The sequence below is a fragment of the Panthera leo genome, chromosome A2 (genome assembly GCF_018350215.1).
Source record: "Panthera leo isolate Ple1 chromosome A2, P.leo_Ple1_pat1.1, whole genome shotgun sequence".
NCBI lineage: Eukaryota > Metazoa > Chordata > Mammalia > Carnivora > Felidae > Panthera > Panthera leo.
The window spans coordinates 40,875,429-40,896,242 of NC_056680.1; positions in this window are offsets into that span (position 1 = coordinate 40,875,429).

Below are 20,814 nucleotides of genomic sequence, written 5' to 3' on the forward strand. Positions count from 1 at the left end.
CATCAGGGAGATGCACATCCAAACCAGAGTAAGACACCACTTACACAGATTAGGGTGGCTGAAATCAACAAGTCAGATAACAATAAATATTGTTAAGGATGTAAAGTGTATGCAAAATAGTGGTGGGAATGTAAAATGGTGCAGTCACTTTGGAAAACGCTCCAGCAATTCCTCCAATAATGAAACAGAGAGTTATCTTTTGACCCAGCAATTCTACTCCTAGAAATGAAAACATGTCCACACAAAAATTCATATGTGAATGCTTATATAAGTTTTGTTCATAATAGCCAAAAGGCAGAAACAACACAAATATCCATGAATGAATGAATGGATAAATAAAATGTAATATGACGTTAATATTATGCAGCCACAAAAAGTAAGGTAGCATTGATCTATGTTACAACAGATGAATCTTGGAAACTTCATACTAAATGAAAAAAGCCATTCACAAAAAACTGCATACTGTATGAGTCTATCTGTGTAAAATGTCCTGAACATGGAAATGTACAGAGAAAGTACATTCGTAGCTACTTAGGGCAACCTAAGTGTCATGGGGATTGGGTAGTGATAGCTAAGGGGTACAGCCTTTCTTCGTGAGGTGATAAATTGTTCTAAAATTCACTATAGTGATGGTTACACATACCATGAAAAAAAAACTAAAAACAAATGAATTATGCACCTTACAGGGGTGAATTGTATGGTATGTGCCTTACATCTTATTAAAGCAATTTTCCAAAAGAATAAGCAGACTTGTATGTTAACATATTCATGATAAAATGTGGTTCTGCCTCTTTCTGTCTCTCTAAGAGGAGATGATCCTAAATATAGTTTCACCAGTCAGGATGTGGTAGTTGATGCTGTGGTAACAAACAAACCTCAAATCTCATAAACTTAAAATGGTAAAGATCTGTTTTCACTCACATGTCCATCACTACTTGGCTGGAAGCTCAGTTTTCACCCTCAGTCCAGGATCCAGGTTGCTGGAATTGCCACAGAATGGACCGTTGTCTGGAAGAAGGAAGAAGAGAACTCTGGAGGGTCTCAATCTAATAGCTAGAGGCTCTGCCTTAAAGTTCTGTCACTTCTGCTCACAACTCATTGGCTGAAAGTAGTCACATGTCCTCTTCTCGCCAAGTGGAACCACAAAACTCAACTCCCCTTTTTCCCATAGTGTTGACAGTGTTGTTCTCTGCCATAGAGATAATATTCATGAAGGATTTACTATGTATCACAAGCTGCTCTAAAGCCTTCTGTATATCATCTCACAACTCACCAATGGCCCCCCCCAAAATCTTTTTAAATGGACGCTATTATTATCCTCCACCCCAGTATTTTACAGAAGAAAAAAATTAAGGCATAGGAGATATTCCTGAAGTTAGTAAATTAACTAGTAATTGGTATTTGAATCCAGACACGGGCACCAGACCTACATTCTTACTTCAACACAATGTTGCCAGCAGCTATTCTCCAATTTTCCTTCCTCCTACTGAGACACAAATCTATCACAAAGTCCAAAAAGGTGTAAGAAAACTGCACTAACAGCATAGATTATTAAATGACAACCGATTAGAATTCAGATCCCCCAGTTTCTGTCCAGTGTCTGTTGAGTAGATGGATGGTTTTCCTACTGTCCTCGGTAAAGCCCGGAGTTCAGAGAAGCTTCAAACAGAGCACCTCTGCTTTATCCTTTATGCTTCCTCCACATGTTTACATTTATTTCTTGGCTGACAAAAATAAAGTTGGGAAAACTACACTTCTCCACTCCTGTCTCCATTCCTGATAATCCAAGAGACAAACGCTCTGCAGGAACAGCTTCACACCAATGTATACACCAGTCTCCTTTTCTATTTTGGTAGTCAAAATGCTTACTTTTAGGGGGCACCTGGATGGCTCAAGCATCCAACTCTTGATTTCAGCTCAGGTCAGGATCTCATGGTCGTGAGATTGAGCCCTGTGTCAGGCTCTGCCCTGACAGCGCAGAGACTGTCTGTCTTTCTGCCAGTCTCCTGTTTGTGCATTCTCTCTTTCAAAATAAATAAATAAACATTTAAAATAATGCTTACTTGTACATCATGGTAAGGGCAACTGTTTTGATAAACACTATTATCATGTGCAGCATTGATGAAAGCAGATACTAACTTGGAGAAATTTTTAAATATACAAATCATACAAGGGCATCATTAAGTATAGGAGATAGGACTTAGCAGTGAGTTATATCCACAAGAACCTGGCTCAAGAAAACCAGGGCTTAGGAATGGCACCTTTGATCTTTCTGTACAGCATGTTTCCCAGTCTTCAAACCATTAGTGCTGTCTGCAAGGCCTATAACAGTGCCATCCATGTAGATGATGTCTTATATTACTTGCTGCTGAATGACTGAGCACTTGGGGATTATTCAAAGGAAGGCTTTTAGGGTCACCAGGAAAAGAAATCAATGGGATGGATAAAGACACAATTCCAGCACTCCACTAAAGAAACTACATTATCCTTACGTTCTTAGTGTTTCTAGCAATATGGATCCTGTTAATTATTCCAAGTCAGAGCAGACATTTGAACAGGTTGATCTCAACTGAGAAATTTGGACTGCACTCCTGGCATAAATTGGTACAGTGAGGGCCCACCAGGAGAAAAAAAAAAATGGCACCCTTCCCAAAAAGCATGCAAAAGAGAAATGTCTTTTCTTTTTTTTTTTTTTTAATTTTTTTTTTCAACGTTTTTTATTTATTTTTTTGGGACAGAGAGAGACAGACCATGAACGGGGGAGGGGCAGAGAGAGAGGGAGACACAGAATCGGAAACAGGCTCCAGGCTCCGAGCCATCAGCCCAGAGCCTGACGTGGGGCTCGAACTCACGGACCGCGAGATCGTGACCTGGCTGAAGTCGGACGCTTAACCGACTGCGCCACCCAGGTGCCCCGAGAAATGTCTTTTTTAAGTTGGGGTTCCTAAGCACCCCTCCTCCTTAGCAATAGGAACGAGTCTAATGTGATAATAACCTCTCTCTGGGGTGGCATCTTGAAAGGAAACAAACTTCCCAGTTCTATGACCTGTTGGAAGAGAGATCCCAGCAGGGATCGGGAGTCTTGGGGAGTGCCCTCCAGCACTGTGAAATCTTTGAAGAGACCCAACTTTGAAGAGTGCCTTTCTCCTGGATACTGTGAGCATGCATACACAATTAGGGAGAAAACCACCTAACTCTGATTTCCAAAACCCATCTCAACTTTACTCTAGATCTCTCCTTTGATAAAAGCTGCCCAAACCCCTTCGGAGAGTTTTGTGAGGCAGTGAGGGAGACCAGAGAAAGCACATTTTCATCAGGCTGTTATTACGGGAATGCTGCCAGTGGGAAAAATAATGGGCAAAGAAGGAAAAATTCTGATTATCTGACCAAGAGGCATGAAGCATCTGTGGCTTGGGGCCAAGACATGGAAGGGAAATTAAAGGATAAAATAAATCAAAGATGTTGTCACTTTACCATGTGTTTGAAGGAGAGAATGCTGCTTGTGCTGTCCCAAGGTTTTCTGCAAGTAACGTATTTTGAGTTGATTTTTAGCTCATTAACACAATTTTCTTTCAAGTGTTTTAACATTCACATTTCAATTCAACTTGAACTTCTCTCCCTCCTTTTTTTTTATTTTTTATTTATTTATTTATTTATTTATTTATTTATTTTTGGCCAGTGGTAATTTGAGCATTCCCTATGGGACCTTTCAGTTATCTTGGAGGCTTTTCCCTTGACAAAGATAAAACAGAAAGACTTCAAAAGACTTTAGAATCAAGGGGATGTCACCTTTCATATGGGTAAGGAGAAGAAGTTCAAAGCTGGGCTCGTATAGGGCTGTCCTTCAGAATTACAAATAACAGTCACCAATGCTGAGCATGTGGGATAATTATAATAATTTTATTAATAGTACAAACATTTCTCAAATATCACTCTATTCCAGGAACTTTGCAGTCCAACTTATATTCATGATCTCACTTAATTTGGATGAGCAACATGGTGGTCTGCTTTCTAAAGGATTCCACTCAATTTAAATGGCTTTCTGAACAAGAAGTAATTTGGAAATTATTTTATGGTTTACAGATGTTAGTTACCAATGTGATATGCATGTAGTGGGGTCATATTTTAATATATCAACAATGTGTTTTTCATTCCCATAATTCCATTTTATCCTTTGGCCATCCTCCATGCAAGCAAGATTACAATGTGCTCAAGGCCTTGAAGCACAGTTAGTACAACAGTCAAGGAAAGCATTGAATTTTTGAGCTTTGAAAGCCCTGCAGATCTGACAACATAAACAATAGATGTGGGAGAATAATTAAGAGGCACCTCTTCCACCTCCAGGCCGGAAGCCAGACAGCTTTCATCTCTGTGATCTCGAGAAGCAACCCTGGATTTAACTCCTGGGTAGGGTACGGGGGAAACCTCAGGTTAACCTGGAGAGGGCTGAGAACTTACACGACCTGTGCTTCCTTCCCTGGTCCACCCTGGGGAAACGACCCATCATGTACAGCATCTTCACCCTCAGCACGGTTTGGGAGCTTTAATGTAGAGATGGTTACAGGGCATATCCAGGCAGGTGAGCCTTGAGGCGTCATCAGAAATTTCCTCTAGGTTTCATAATGGCTTCCGGGAGAAGCCAAATGTTTCTCTCATCTCTGGGCAGTCATGCAAATAGCAGAGAGGAAGCCAACCCAGAAGGCTTCAGGGTGAGGATGGAAAAGGATGAGCAGAAAAGACTTAACAGAAATGCAGACACTTTAGGGCATACCGGCGTGGGCAGGAGATACCATCTTAACTCCATACCTTGGTACTGTGTCCTCTTCCTCTCTCTGGCAGACAGGCTCAACTCAGAGTGATACATTGATTGAAATGACCCTTGAATGATTGGAATTCATTCTCTGCTTCCTGGAAGAGTGAGCACTTGAAAGACGTACCAAGCTGAGTTGTACCAAAATAAGAAAAGCTGTGTTTCTGCACACTGGGTATTCACACCTGCACACATTCCCGTTTCCTGCTGGCTCGGGGCTCAAGGGTGATGTGTGCGAGAGGAATTAACCAGCTTGTCCATTAACCCCTGAGGGAAGTAGGGTAAATTGTATTACCTTTCTGAGTTTCGGTTCCCTCATCTGCTGAGCAAGAGAACTGGGCTGATAGAAAATGTCCTGTGGAAGGGCCTCAGGGGTTTCCTGGAATAGTAAAGGAAGGTCACTTTGTGGGACCACCTTCAAGATTCCCCTGCAGCAATCATAGAAGATTATTAAATACAGAGAATAAACTGAGTGTTGCTGGAGGGGAGGTGGGTGGTAAATGGGTGATAGGTACAAAGGAGGGCAATTGGTAGGATGAGCACTGGGTGTTCTAGGTGATGAATCACTAAATTTTACTCCCGGAACATTTTTACAGTATAGGTTAACTTGGATTTAAATAAAATGTAACATAAATAAATAAATAAATAAATAAATAAATAAATAAATAAATCAGCAACAACAACAGATTCCCCTGCAGCAGCCTGTAACTGGGGAAGGTAGGTTTTAATCTGATTTGTTTTTTTTTCTTTATGTATCAGAATGAAAATACTGAGAGCAGAGTTCATGGTTCTCATTTCATGGCATGTTTTCATCATAGGGTCATTCCTGATGTTTTTCTATTTCACCTTTTCCCTTTCTCCCTGCTCTGCACTCCTATTCTGCACAGTAATAATGACAGACTCATATACTTTCAGAAGCTCCATCTTTTAGTCTGTTTACATTGAGGATTTACGTAACAGTTTAAAAATTTTTTTTAATATTTATTTTTGAGAGAGAGAGAGAGTATGAGAGAGGGGAGGGCAGAGAGAGATAGGGAGACACAGAATCTGAAGCAGGCTCCAGGCTCTGAGCCGTCAGCACAGAGCCAGACACAGGGCTCGAACTCAGGAACGGTGATATCATTACCTAGGCCAAAGTTGGACACTTAACCAACTGAGCCACCCAGGAGCTCCAGATTTGTGGGGTTTTTTTCTTCAAGGATCGATTCCAGCTCTATATAAAGAAGCTTAAAAATCACTTCATGAGTTAATGATTTCTAAGGTCCTCTTCACCTTCTACAAGCTATGAAGATGTTCTGGGGTGGATTGTGACCCTCCCTCCAAGAGATCTATGAAAACTCTGACCCCTGGTACCTGGAATGCAACCCTGATTGGAATTAGGGTCATGGCAGATGTGATTAGTCAAGATGAAGTCATGCTGGAGTGGGGTACTCCCAATAACACTGTTGGCTTTGTAGGAAGATAGCCATGTGAACACAAGAACACATAGGAGAATGCCTTGTGATGACAAGGGCAGAGATTAAACGGATGCAGAGGTATGTCAAGGGATGCAAAACACTGTCAGAAAACTCCCAGAAGCTGAGCAGAGCAAGAAAGGATTCCTCTGCAGGTGTCAGAGGGAGCATGGTCCTGCCAACACCTTGATACGTGGATGTTAGACTTTCAGCCTCCAGAACCACGAAACAATAGATTTCTGTTGTTTTAAGTCATCCAGTTTGTAGTCCATTGGTATAGCACATAGGTTCCTAGGAACCTAACACAGAAGGGAAAGAGGAAATAGTAATTTTCAGATATGGTAATTCTGCTTCCCTGTACCCAGCTAAAAAGGAAGTGCTTTAACATGCCCCTCGCTCTTTCTTCCTTTTGCTACATTTAGTTTATTGCTCTTCTCTCTTCCTATTTTTTCCCAACCCACACTACAAGATGGATTGCCAGAAGATAGAAGAAGCCATTTCCATTTTTTTTTTAATGCTTCTCCTCAGCACAAGACAATCTGACTAGAGAACTGGATCTATAAATGTGCACACTCCCACACACGACAAAAGGTTGTCTCATTCTCAAGACATGTTTTGCAGTCAGCCCCTGAAGCAGGATTCCAGAATTTGATCAGCTCCTGCTATCTCACCAACTGTTTCTTGACGGTGTCTGCTTTGGTGACATCACATGTTTGATTGCCACCCTGTAGAGATACAACAAGTATAAATTCTGTGCTGGAAGGCTCCAGTTTGGAAAGCCTTAGTCCCGTGTGGAAAAAAATGGCAATGGAACAAAAGTGCCATGTTGCTGGGATGTTGCCATGGCCCATTCTCTTGTGGTGATTATTTATGTAGTGGGGCAGATGGAGGCCCTGTTTACGGAACGTGTGTACCTTCATGCCGGTTTGCTCAGTCTAGTCCCAGCATTTAAGCGGGCTTGGTATCTTATTCAGATGATTCACTTATGCATGTATATATCCATATATACGATCAAAAATATTTATTGAGTAACTGGTACTGTAATACCTTATGTGCCAGAGATATTACAGTAAATAAAACAAAAAAATCCTGCTCTCATGGATTATGTATTGATGGAGGCAGTGAGACAATATGCAAAACGAAATGAAAATATCTATGTTTTTATAAAGTGACAGCTATGAGAAACAATTATGCAAGGAAAAGAAATGACAAGTGCCTGAAGGAAGTGGTAGGGGAGAGGGGTTGCTGTTTTAAGCAAGGGGGTTGGGGAAGACCTCAATGAGCAGGTCACATTGGGAGCCAGTAAGCCTCGCTGTTTCCTGTGGATCAGTGGAAAGAGTAATGAACTTGGGATGAGAAAACCCAGATTCAGCTCTTGCTATGAACAGAATTATGTCCCTGCCAAAACTCTTATCTTTAAGACCTAATCCCCTAGTACCTCACAATGCGATTGTATTTGGAGATAGGATCCTTAGAGAAGTAGTTAAGTTAAAATGAGGTCATTAGAGTGGAGTCTAATCCAATCTAACAGGTGTTGTTAGGCTAGGGAGAGACACTAGGGACACAGGTGCACAGTGGAAAGCCCATGTGAGGACAGAGCATAAAGGTGGTTTCTGCATGCAAAGGAGAGGCTTTAGGTGAAAACACAGAAGTGGACACTTTGATTTTGAACTTCCAGCCTCTCGAACTGTGAAAAATAAATTTCTGTCGTTTAAGCTACCCAGTCTGTAGCATTTTGATCTGGCAGTTCCAGCCAACGGGTCTAACAAACGCGGGCACTTGCCACACCTCAACACTCGGATGTTGGATGTCATAAACTGAACATGTGCAAATATGAACACTTTACCTCCACCCTCAGCAATTCTTCTCTACCCAGGGTCTTTCCCATTTCCATTGGTTTCAGCTCCAACCTTCTTGTTTCTCAGAACAAAAATGTAACAGCCATCCGTGGCTCTACGTTTTCTATCAAAGCCTAAATCCAGTGCACCAGGAAATTCTGTTGGCTCCACCTTCAAAGCATATCCAGATGCAGTTAGAACTCACCACCTGTGCTGCTACCATCCTGTTCAAGTCACCAGCGTCTCTAAATTTCTGCAAGAGCCTCCTGACAACTGTCCTGGCATCCATTCACAGCAGCCAGGCCATCCTTGTAGCCCACCTACCGCTCCTCCATTCCAACAGCTTCCAACTAGGGCAGACCTGAAGCTTCCCCCCCACCACTGCCTGTCTTTGAGTCTCTGTCAAACACAAGAGAATGGGGGGCTGACTCTCTTTCTACAACACACTCTGATTAAATAAAGAAGATTTGCTTGTCCTTGTTGGGGTGGCCTTCCTTTATTTCCACAAAAGTTGAGTTTAAAACACTTGATAATGATGCAGGCTAGATTTATGAACCACAGTGAGTATTTTTTAACTTTATCTTTGCTTCATAAAATGCTTATTTTGAAGATTGCTTCTGGATCGAAATACAAAGAACATTAAGTATAAGATAACTAAGCCATTATTGGACTAGCTGGAATCATCTGAGTTTTTCTTGTGTAGTTCCCAGCCACAGCATCATACTTAATGTTAAACATTTCAATGTCCGACTCTTTTTTTTCTCTTCATAATAATTTCTCTTTTGTTGCAGTTCAAACTTAAATGCACTGGTTCGCTTCTCAGTAGACAAAAATCAGCATATTCTATGCTATAAGCCTTTTGGACACTTGAAACATTTTGTTAAATTGGTCTTTGCTTTTATTTTCTCAATTGGAAAGGATTTGTTTTCTTCATTTATTTCTGTGTAATTATTGTTTCCTCATACACCTTTCCCCATGAAACCTGTTTTGGGATCATGGTTGTGTGTGATTTTATCTACCTACCCAAAGTATCCTATGGTTAAATAAGTACAATTGCAAGCTTGCTCAGAGCCTGATATGGCAATATGCAGAGAAAATGCTAATAAGCATGGTCAATTATTAAAAAGTGGAGATATTTACACTATAATGAAGAACACATTTTCCTGTGGAACACACGTATGTTAGTGTTTCACGGGTTATAATCCTTACATATTCTCATGACACTGGTAACCTTGTCCAGGCTCTTCCCATTCAACAAACCTTATCCCAGGACTGTGTTTGGCTCACTTCATTGGCTCAGTTCAACTAAGGGTAGTTGAAACCAGAAATCAGCTCGTCCTCTTATAAATAGTGACACATTACAAGTAATCATGTGGTGAACAGGGCATTTTTGTGGTCTTATAAACAGATCAATTACTTTTGTCTTTCAGACCTTTAAAAATACTACATCTTGGATGGATGTGGAGTGGAGACATATCAGTGCTTATAACCACTGGCATAACTTCTGTATTTCATTTTCCAACTAGACAAGACTTGCTATTTTAACATTTTAATTAATGCTGAGCCCAAGACATCAGTGTACACAGACACGTTTTATATTATGGAACTCTTTAATACAATTTTGATCCGATCACTTTTAGCTACTACAATCCTTGATTGGTTCTTGCTTATTTGAAATGCATGTTAGTTTCACCAACTGCCTCTCTGCGTCTCCTTGTATTTCATGTGGAATCTCCTCCTCCGTTCTCTTTCTTCCTGAGTAACTACAACTTGAAGTAAGATGTTCATGCCAAATAAATAGGTGCACTTTTGTGTATATTTTCAATTCAGCAGGGTAAGAATTAAGATGGGTCAGTTACTATTAGGTAAATGCCCAATCTAGTTCTTGGAAAATAATAACCTCTTATTTTTGGATAGTACTTCCTAATTTTCCAAGCACATTCAGAGTTATTACCTCACTGGCATGCAATAATTGAGGTTAGAACCTTGGGCTCAGGGTCAAGGTGGACCTGGTGTTTGAATCCAGGATCAGCAGTCAGTAGAAGTCTGATTGTTGCTAGGTTACTTAGCTTTTCTTCATTTCAGCTTCCTCGTCTATAAAATGGAGCTATTAATACACTACCTCAAATAGTTGTGAGGGTTAAGTGACACAATACTGAAAGTTTTTGCTCAGTATTTAGCACATACTATACTAAGTGTGCAGGTATTTTAGGTAGTGGTAGGGGTAATTGCTTCACTTGATCTAAGAAGCACAAATATTACCTCTAACTATGGGCATTGATGCCCAGATGGTGTAAGTGCGTTATTCAAGACCTTAGAGATAATTAATGAAAGAGTCATACCTATAACTTGACTTAATTAAACGTAGTTTAATGTTCCTAAAACTTCAACAAAGATAGCAGAATATTTGTTAATATTTTTTTGACATCTCACATAATTCCCTCTTCTCTTATCCTGATTAATTCCTGTTGCAAGAACTTTGACGAATAGCCGGAACAATTAGTTGCTTGTATGATATAAATATTTCAAAGACATTTCTTCATCAAAATATTGTAGGGTCACTGTAGTTGTTATCTCTGTGTGCTCAACTTCCATGGCCTCTTCTCAAAGTAGCAGCTTGACTTCTATTTGGAAATCTAGAGCTGCCCTGCAGGTTATCAATACAGTGTCCCATCTTCCAGTGATTCAGGAATTGAAGAGAGTCTTTGTGATTGGATTTGGTCAAACTCTGTCTCTCTGAATCTTGAAAACAATCCAAATAATGGAATCAATTGCCCTGTATTCATCCCCATTTTAGAGACTCACAAGTAGTTTAGTTCAGACTATTTAGATAGCTGAGGCTACTTTATCTCTATTCTTTCAGAAGCCTGATTCTTTATTTTTACCCTTGTTTTGAGGGTCCACATCTTATCCTTCTCTATTAAAAAAAAAAAAAAAGGCTTATCCAGAGTCAGTTTCTTGTACTAGGAACTCCAACTCATCGTAGTAAGCTAATGCCACAAAAAATGTTGCAAAACAACCCCAAAATTCAGTGGCATACAATAAAAAGTATTTATCATTCATGTATCTGCAGGTCAGCTGGGATTGGACAGATCCAAGCTGGACATAGCCTCAAGCTGCAGGCTGAGTCCAGGTTCACTCTTATGTGTCTCTTTCCCTCCTTGGACCAGAGATCCAGAAGGCAAGCTCACTCATCCAAGGACATTTCAAGCTTCTGCCCCATCCTGTCTGCTAATATTCCATTGGCTAGAACAAGTCAAAGGGACAAGCTCAAAGTCAAAGGAAGTAAAGATCACTCTACCCACAAAGATGGTGGAGGCAGCAGTGAAAAGTTGCTGAGTAGTGATTTAACCTACTTGAGATAGACTGATTTGCATTAGGAAGTCATCCATTTCTGCTAAGGAATTTCCATCTAAAATGCAAACACTATTAGAGAAGAAAAACGTAAGGCCTTTCCATTAACAACTTATCTTACCTTTGTTTGTCCAGTTGGCTAGAATGCAGTGTCCACATATAGCTAAGAAGAATCATCTCCAGAACTATACAGATGGATGCAGGTTACCAAGGGGGATTGGGGTTAGGACAAAGGGAAGCCTAAATTCATATCACAGTATGGAGGGGCATGTGACAATCCATGTATCAAGATTCTTAGGGACTAAGAAGAAGGTAAATTTCACTGGACACATGGATGCCCTCCTATATACTAAGTGAGAAGGGGAAAAAGGAGTTTATAGATTCCTTAGGTTTGTAAGAATGGATCCTCAAATTAGGGCTTAACATTACCTGACTCCATATTATTTTTATTTCCTTATGCTCTGCTATGGCTACACTGTCAGCTTGGAGTTGTCATACAAAAGTTACCATGAATTCTGATATATGGGAAAGCTGAATAGTTTTTGTTTTTTTACTCTCAATCCAGGAGACCATATTCGTTTAGGTAATTTCTGGCTTTTAATTTCTCAGTTGTATTTTGGATGAGGTCATCAGAGTTGCCAGGTGCTCATGTCATGAAATACACAGAACTGTAAGACTCTGAGGTCAAAGGAAGCTTCCTAGGAGTGTTAATTATTCTATCAGGTGGGGTTCAAAGGAGTAAGTAGAGACCATGCCCATTTATGAAGTTTCAAATTGTCTACAAGCATTCAAATGTGAACATGTGTGACAGTTTGTGAGCATATGTGGAAGGCAGAGGACTGGTTCCTATAAATCGTGTTTGGATGTTTGTAAGGATATAATTCAAATATTAGAAAGCCAAATTTGGACAGGGCATAGTTCTACTCCCAAATGTATCAACATCAACATTTAACTATACTCTCAGGCAGATCAGGTCAAAATATGGCTTAACAACCAACTTCTCTCAGAATAAAGCATATTTTCCCCAGGACTGTTTTAAACAAAGTGAATAACATACACTCTCATCAAGAGACATGATTGACATTACATACTTGATGAAATTTCCCGTTTCAAAATCATGACATTTTATAACATAAAGAGATAGTAATTATATACTCTCCAATCTTAAAAAAAAAAGAAAGCACTAGTGGGAAAACAGAAATATGTTCTACAAAGAATGCAATTAGGCAGAGCTAGATTAGAGAATCCACAGAGGATAAGCCACAGGACTGATTATCTTGAATTTAATTTGCTGCTTTTGATATTTCCCCCTGCATTTTAGTTATTCCATAGAGATCGGCTTGTTACAGCTTCATTTTCCAATTGGTACACTTATTTATTATTATTTTTTGCATCAGGCATAGTAAAAGATCACCACTCACACCAATTATTAATCTTCTAACTGCCTTGTCATTTCCAAAGGGAAACAAACAATATGGTACCTGACATCTAAATCCTCTCCCCTGGGGAGGATGCAGACCAATTTTCTTTCTTTAATAGGGGCGCTTGATGTTAAGTTGTTTAAGTACTGGGATTTGTTGAGAAGGGTCTCAAACCTGTGGTTGCAATGAAACACCTCTGCGTGACTTCTCTTTCTCTTGAAATACCACAGTTTCAACTAAGGTACCAACAAGCTATAAATAGTCAAGTGAGAGCATATATTTTTTTTAACAGAACTGCCAGGATGAGGCAGTTCATCCTCATCCTTATGATAAGGGGTGAGATTTGTAAGTTTATGACTACTTTATTTTCTATAAATTTGATGAAGCTCATTGTCCCCTCATCTTATGTGTATTCTGTCTGCTCCATACCCAAAGGCATGCAGATTTTAACTTCATTTCTATTTTTCTCAAGAAATTTCATCACATTCAAGATGTCATGAATGCTTTGTTGCCTTTACCACAAATGTGGCAGGGAAGAGGGTGGGATTCTCCCTACAGATAGACCCTAGAACTCCTCCATGCAGCTTCCAACGTTCTCATGTTTTAATTTCTCGAGAGTTCAAATGCTTTTTCTCATCCCTTATTTTCCTGTATTATTCAGCATTGTTTTTCTTTCTTTAAACAACTGAGCTCTGAGCCTTACAAAATGCAGCATACAGTAAAACAAAAGTGTACTATATTCAAGTTTGGCAACTGACTCTTCTTACTTGAGGATGTCCTTTTTGATTTCTCCATCCTACCACCTCCAATATCCTAAGTTTATTTTTCATTAATCACACATATTTATACCCTGAGAAGTAATTTGATAATAAGGTATCAACTGATTTTTATAAAGCACTTTTTCTTTCTGAACTTTGGCTTGGGAAAGAGATTGCAACAATGACAGACCTGGGGCTTCAAGGTTCAAGAGCAGAATTCTATAGACTATAGATGCTAATTAATAGCCAGCATATTTTCTGTTCCTTTGGTAATCAAAAACTGTAGAACTTTTAGGAAACAGAAGGTACAAGGACAAGAAAATCTGGTTCTGATAGTCCTGCTGGTGTTATTTTTCTTACAATATTGTATCCTGTGTGAAAAGTCACTTAAGACTTCCTCTCCAGAATCACAAGACTAATTCCACACTGCTAATTCTTCAATCTGAAGAAAATAAGTTAACTATTTTTTGCTATGGTCATTTTTTTTAGGCTAAAGATAAACAATAAAGGTAATCTAGAAACCTGTCACAGCTAGTTACCAGATATAAGGCAATCCTCAGCATAAAGTCAACTTGCTTTTTCCAACAGGTGTTTTTTTTTTTTTTTTTTAAGTTCTGAGCTATCTTTCTATTTATAATTTTTAAATGAATACTTTATTCATATTTAAATCAATTCTAGAATATCATATATTAACTCTAAATCATTGCTTTTATAACCTCACATTTTATAAAATGAGTTTATTCAATCTCTTCCTAGTGACCTTCAACACGCGTATCTCTGTCATCACTAGAGATACTTTTTGAGTCATCTAAGGCAGTTTTCTGACAATGCTGTTTCTGTATAAGTTGTTCAAGACTTCAAATCTATGTATGAGACTGTCTCTGCAGATTTTATCCCAAGCCACAGGTTTTCATTTATATAACCTGAGAAGAATTGGTTTCTTGTTCATACTCTAGATATAAAGTCATGTTCTCCAATTATTGGGTGGCCTTTTAAGCAATCTAAAAAAAGCTTGTTTACAACAAGCATCCAACACTTGTAATTATGAGGTCACACCTGCCAGAACAATTATTAAACCTGTGTTAATTGTCTATGTCTTCTCTCCCTTGTTAACAAGTCTATCTTGTGACCTTTGTGCGCTTTTTCCAACTGGCATCAGTTGAGGTCGTTTGGGGCTAATGTGTACCTTGAAACAGTTCTTTGATCCAAAAAACATAACTGAGAGAGGTTGTAAATAGAATAATGTCTCCTTTCCCAAAGATATCCATGTCCTAATGCCCAGAACTTGTGAATATGTTAATTTATTTGGCGAAAGAGAATTAAGGTTGCAGATAGAATTAAGATTGCTAATCACCTGACATTAAAGTAGAGACATGATCCTAGATTACACCAGCAGGTCCAAATAATCACACTGCTTCTTGAGAGTGAAAGAGTAAGGCTGACAGATTAGTCTTCTTTGACTGAGTTGATGGAAAAAGAAGCTGGAGAGATTTGAAACGTGACAGACACTCTGAACTGCCCTTGTGGACTTTGAAGACAGAGGAAGGTGGCTGTCACTTGAGGCATGAGAGTAGCTTCTAGAAGCTGGCAGCTGTTCTCAGTTGACAGCTAGCAACCAAATAGGGACCTCAGTCTTGTAACCCCAAGGAACTGACTCTTCCAACAACCTCAAAGAATTGAAGAATGGATTCTTCACTGGATCAAGGGAGATATATTCATTTTTCTGGGGTCTCATTGTTCTACTACTCAAGGATTTGGGCCAAGGTGTTGAATTTTAACGTTTTTAACAAAATGCTGCCTTTACATGAGACTAACAAAATATCATACTTTCCTATCACTTTAAAACAGGCAAAATCATTTCTTTTTTTATGTTTTTAAAAGATTTAAAATATGTGAAGTAAAGAAAAGGCTAGGCATGCTGAGGAGAAGCCCATGACTTGCATGGTTCCAGTGTGAAAGGCAGAGTGTGTGAGCAGTGTGGGAGGGAGTTGGGGCAGGTAGTGGGGTCTGGGTCATGGTAAATCCTGGAAGCCACTTTTGGGGGATTGAAATTTTTCCTGAAGGGATCCATTCAAGGACTCTCTCCAAAGGAAGGATATGATCATATCTGAGTTGAGAAGAATCATGCTAGAGCATGTAATGAGGTTAAAACTATTACTATAGTCTAGCCTCTCAACTCCCCAGCAAGACCAAAACACTGGTTGGTAAGGGAGGAGCCATAGTAACAACATTCATAAATGTGTATGTAATATTTTATCATAATCCTCATAATGATATCTGATTTAATTAGCTGAGCAAAGTGAAACTATGACAAGTAATGGGACTCGCCACCCCCCAACCCCCAAATCATGAAGTCAAGGGTCAGAGTGCTAGCACCAGCCCTTGTGAAACAAATTCATTTTCTTTCTATATTCATGGGCTAGGCATTTGTGCTTCCATCATCAGCCTATCTATAAAAGAGTCAGTGATTATGTCTTAATCCCAAAGATTCTAAGAGATAAAAACTGTGTACAAGCTCAGAGCTCCATGTATTAATATCAGTAAGGTACTTTAGAACCCAGAGTAGCAAAATTAGTCTTCCTGCTCCTGACAAGGGCTCTGATCATGTTAACTAAAATTCATAAATATGAAAATAAAGGATTGGATTTTTTAAGTAGCAGGGAAAAAGTAACAAAGTCTGATTTCTTGGGAATAATATAATGAGTTTCTATTTACTGAACACTTAGGTTGTGGCAGGTTAAACACTACTCTTGACCTTGGGAGAATGAAAGGACATTGCTGTCCCATTTTACTGGAGGAGAACAGAGGCCCATATAGGTTAAGTTGTGCCCAAGATTACTCAGGAAGTAAGGACAGGGTCAGGGTCTGATTTCAGGAATTTGTATTTTAAAAGTTTCTAACCTCCATGTCACATTGCCTAATTTGTAGGAAGGAACAGGTAAAAGGGACATGAAAGAAGGTAAATGTCAAAGTCGCTTTTGGGTGATTTACATGAGGACTTAAAACAGAAGGAGGTCTTAAACATTCAGCATAAACTCAAATTTGTTCATCTCTTTGAAAAACCTGAGCAAGTACATGAATCTAGACAACTGTCTAACTTTCCAGAGAAATGTTTCCTAACTTGTGTCCAATTCTGAAAAAAGGGTTACCCTGGACATATAAGAGCCATCACAATAAAAGGAGTCATCCCTGAGCCTTGTTCCCCTCCTGGACTTGGGGGCTTGGTGCTGGGAATGTGGTGTGAACTTGGGTAATAAAAATTGCTTCCAGAAATCCCTGAACTGAGGGATTCTTTGGTCAAATACAAAAAGAAAATTGAGCAATCTTTTAGCCAAGAAACAAACTAAATTTACGCTAAAAAATACAGTCAATATTTGTAAAGTACATTACCATTCTATGTAGCTGCTTCACTACAAAATACCTGACAGACAGAAGCTTCTGGTTGACAGACTCATGTAAACACCATGAAGCAGGAAGGGATGAGGGGAGGAACAGAGATAAAGGACCCCCATGGGGCCAAATGCAATGGATGGTCAAGGGACTGAAAGGTGACCTGACTGGAGGTATAACGTTATTTGCCCCACATTCTATATTGTATTTGTGAGTACCATGGAGGTAACACAGCTTTCTTTCTGGCATGAACTACACCTTAGAATACTGAAGAGTAACAACTATCTAAGATTCCAGGAAAGGATGAGTTTATTCTTAAGAACTGCTTTGTTGATTCAATGGCACACTAAGTTCAAAACCATGGAAAGTTTCTCTCTACTGTTAGAAACTCTGGTTAAAGACAATTTTAGACCTTGTTAAGGTCAAACAGAGGATTTTGTTTTTTCCCCTTGTTCTGATTACTTTGAAAGGCCACCAACATTACAGACAGCCCTTAAACTTGATTAACTTTCCCTGGGAGCATCACGGCCCAGTAAACTGTGCCTCAGACATCCTGCTTTCCTCTCGGAGTACTGTGTGACTGGTCAAAAGGGACCCTTGGGACTGGAGATTCATACTGAGAAGAAAGCAATACAGGCTGCCAACAGGATACTTTTGAAAAGACAACAAGGAAAATATCAAGTGCTGAATTGTAATTGTGTTATCAATCATTTCAAAAACAGATTCTATTATTCCTGTTCACTCACCTACTTTTTCTTTAATGGTTGCCATTTTTTTTAACATATATGCAGTTATTCCCCACTCTGTGGGGAGGCATTTTAATTATTTAACCTTACCCCACCCCTAATTCACCAAAGATGGGTTCAAGAAGTGACAGATAAAATTATAGTTGTTTCGGGGAGCCTGGGTGGCTCAGTCGGTTGAGCATCAGACTTCAGCTCAGGTCATGATCTCACAGCTTGTGAGTGTAAGCCCCATGGGCAGCTCTGTGCTGACAGCTTGGAGCCTGGAGCCTCTTCAGATTCTGTGTCTTTCTCTCTCTCTCTGCCCCTCCCCCGCTCATGCTCTGTCTCTCTATGTCTCCCCAAAATAAACAAACATTAAAAATTTTTTTAAAAAATTATAGTTGTTTCATGCTATTAACATCAGTGCTAGGAGGCCTACGTCAGGAAAGGTTACAAAGAATGAAAGTTCTCCTGCAATACATTTGCAAAATCTCCTTTGCTTATGTGGTCTGGAGATCTGTTCACCAGTTGCTTATTGCCTTTTCCTGAGTCTTACTTAGATCGTTAGTTTTAAAACTAAAAGGAGTCTGAGAGATCAGACAATACTTCCAATGTGTTTCATCTCCAGTGCTAACTCTTGTTAATTGGGCCCTGTCATCTGAAATATTGTGTTAGGTAGGATTCTGAAGTTCAGTCTGTATTCAGCAGCAGAATAGCTTTGATTAAGGCCTACTATCTCTGCCATGGGTACTGAAATGAGGTAGAACTATACTGATGGGGACAGTAGTCATCCAGGACTTAATAATAGAACCAGAGATAGACCTGAGTTCTTCACATCCACCATAATGGCATAAAGACAGGATGAACCTGTGAATATTCTTTTAAATTAATTCTAGTTTCCCATCGTTGCAGATTTCAACTTCTCCACCATTACATGCTTCTTCTTTTGGTATATAACTCTCGTTAAAATATTCTGAGAAGGAGACCCTTTGACACCTTCTTTATACCCTTATGTGACGTAATTTGCTATGACAACATAAAAGAGATTGAGAGCAAAGGGCTCTCTGTCTGAGGCCAGACAGAGTGGGGCTATGATATTATTTGCAGTCTTAGTCCACCTTGAACACTTCCAGAATGCTTCAGCCTCCTGGCTTCATACTTCTTAGTCTGCCTGTAGAACTTTTCTACTGTTTCCACGGCTCACTCCCTTACTTCTTTTATATCTCCATGTTTAAGTATCACCTTATCAGACTGATCCTCTGTCATCCTATTTAATAAAAGCACATCCCATCCTGTCCCTCTGTCCTTTTACTCTAACATGGTTTATTCACAGCAAGCATCCTCTTACCATTACAACTTGTTCATGGTTGTATTTCTACAACACCACCTGACACAGAATTTCACCTTTGTGATCAATGACACACTTGCTTTCTCTCCCACTGCTAGATTCTAAGTTCCATCATGAGCACAGTCTCTTTTGTTCCTGGCTTATTTCTCAGCCCAAAGAATAGTCTCGGTCACACAGTAGTTCTACAAATAAAACTATGTTGACTCAATTTGAAGGGATATTCACATTTTAGTCAATCTAGCTTTTAACTTCTGACACTGTTGTCCAACTACAGCTAATGGGCCACATCCAGCCCAAAGACTGTGCAAATAAAAATTTTTTGGAACACACTCATTTCTTATTTATTTACATATTGTCTGTAGCTGTTTTCACATTACAAGGTCAGAGCTCAGTAGGTTTAACAGAGACTTCATGGCCTGTTTAGCCTAAAATATTTCCTGATCCCTGGCTAAAAGGGCATGAGCAGGGATGAAAGTAGTCAATGGAGACCATAGCTATCTTTCTGTAACTGACCAAGAGGATCTGCCAGAGTTGAACGGAGAGTGGATGGCTCAGAGTCAATTCTCAACCCCTTTAGCAGGCCTCAAGTGCAAACTTCTGAGCAAATGCTGGATTCGCTCCACAAATTTTTCTTGCGTAGCTACAATGTGCCAACCTGTTCCAAGGCTCTGTAGTACATCACTGAAGAAACACAAGCACTCCTTGAAAATGGGCGTTCTAGCAGCCGAGACAGACAGTAACCAGTGAAAACACTAAGTAAGTGAAGGACCTCATACATAAGAAGAAAGGGCTATTGATGGAGCCGGGGGTGAGGGGGTGGGGGTGGCAGGAGAAGGTATATAAATATATATAACACGTAGGACACACTGAGAAGACAACATTTAAGCCAACACTTGAAAAGGGTAATTACCCATCTATAGCAATAACTTCTGGAACAATATTAAAGGCAAACAGAACAGCCAGTGCAAAAAGCCCAGGGCAGAAGTAAGCCTGCTGGTTTTGAGGGACAGCCAGGAAGCCCCTGAGAATGAGAAGAAGGAAAGGAATAGATGGGGTGTCCACAGTGAGAACATTGTTTTAATCAAAAACTCTAATTGGGAGGGAAATACAATTTAACCGACCATGGACAAACTCTCTTGGGGCATTTAATTTTGTCAAACAAGACACTGTAGAATAATTATAAAATTAGTATATTTTATTGGCTCAAATTAATTAGCTTTCCCCACATTTCCAAATGCCAGACTTTGCCCCATTTATTTGGAGTCTCCAAGCTGACTATCCCTTGACCTTTTGATTTCCTATGCCTCTGATCCTTGAATTCTCTCTAGAGAGTTCCTGCCCAAAAAGGAAACATCCACCCTGAGGAGGAGACAGGTCTCTACAGTCAGACCTGCTGGACGATGACTCCATGGAGCTCCTCCAAGTCACAGAGCCTTTCTCCCTGAACCTCTGTTTTCCCATGGGCACTGAACAGAGTAACAGTGCCCAGCTCACAGGGTGAACACTGAACAACTTAATGTGAGTTAGCACTCAGCCAAACCCTGTAGGCATTTATATACATGTTAGCAGTTATTTTTTTTATAATTTTTTAAATGCTTATTTACTTTTGAGAGTAAGAGACAGAGCCTGAGTGGGAGAGGGGCAAAGAGAGAGGGAGACACAGAATCAGAAGCCAGCTCCAGGCTGACCTGTCACAGCACAGAGTCCAGTGTGGGG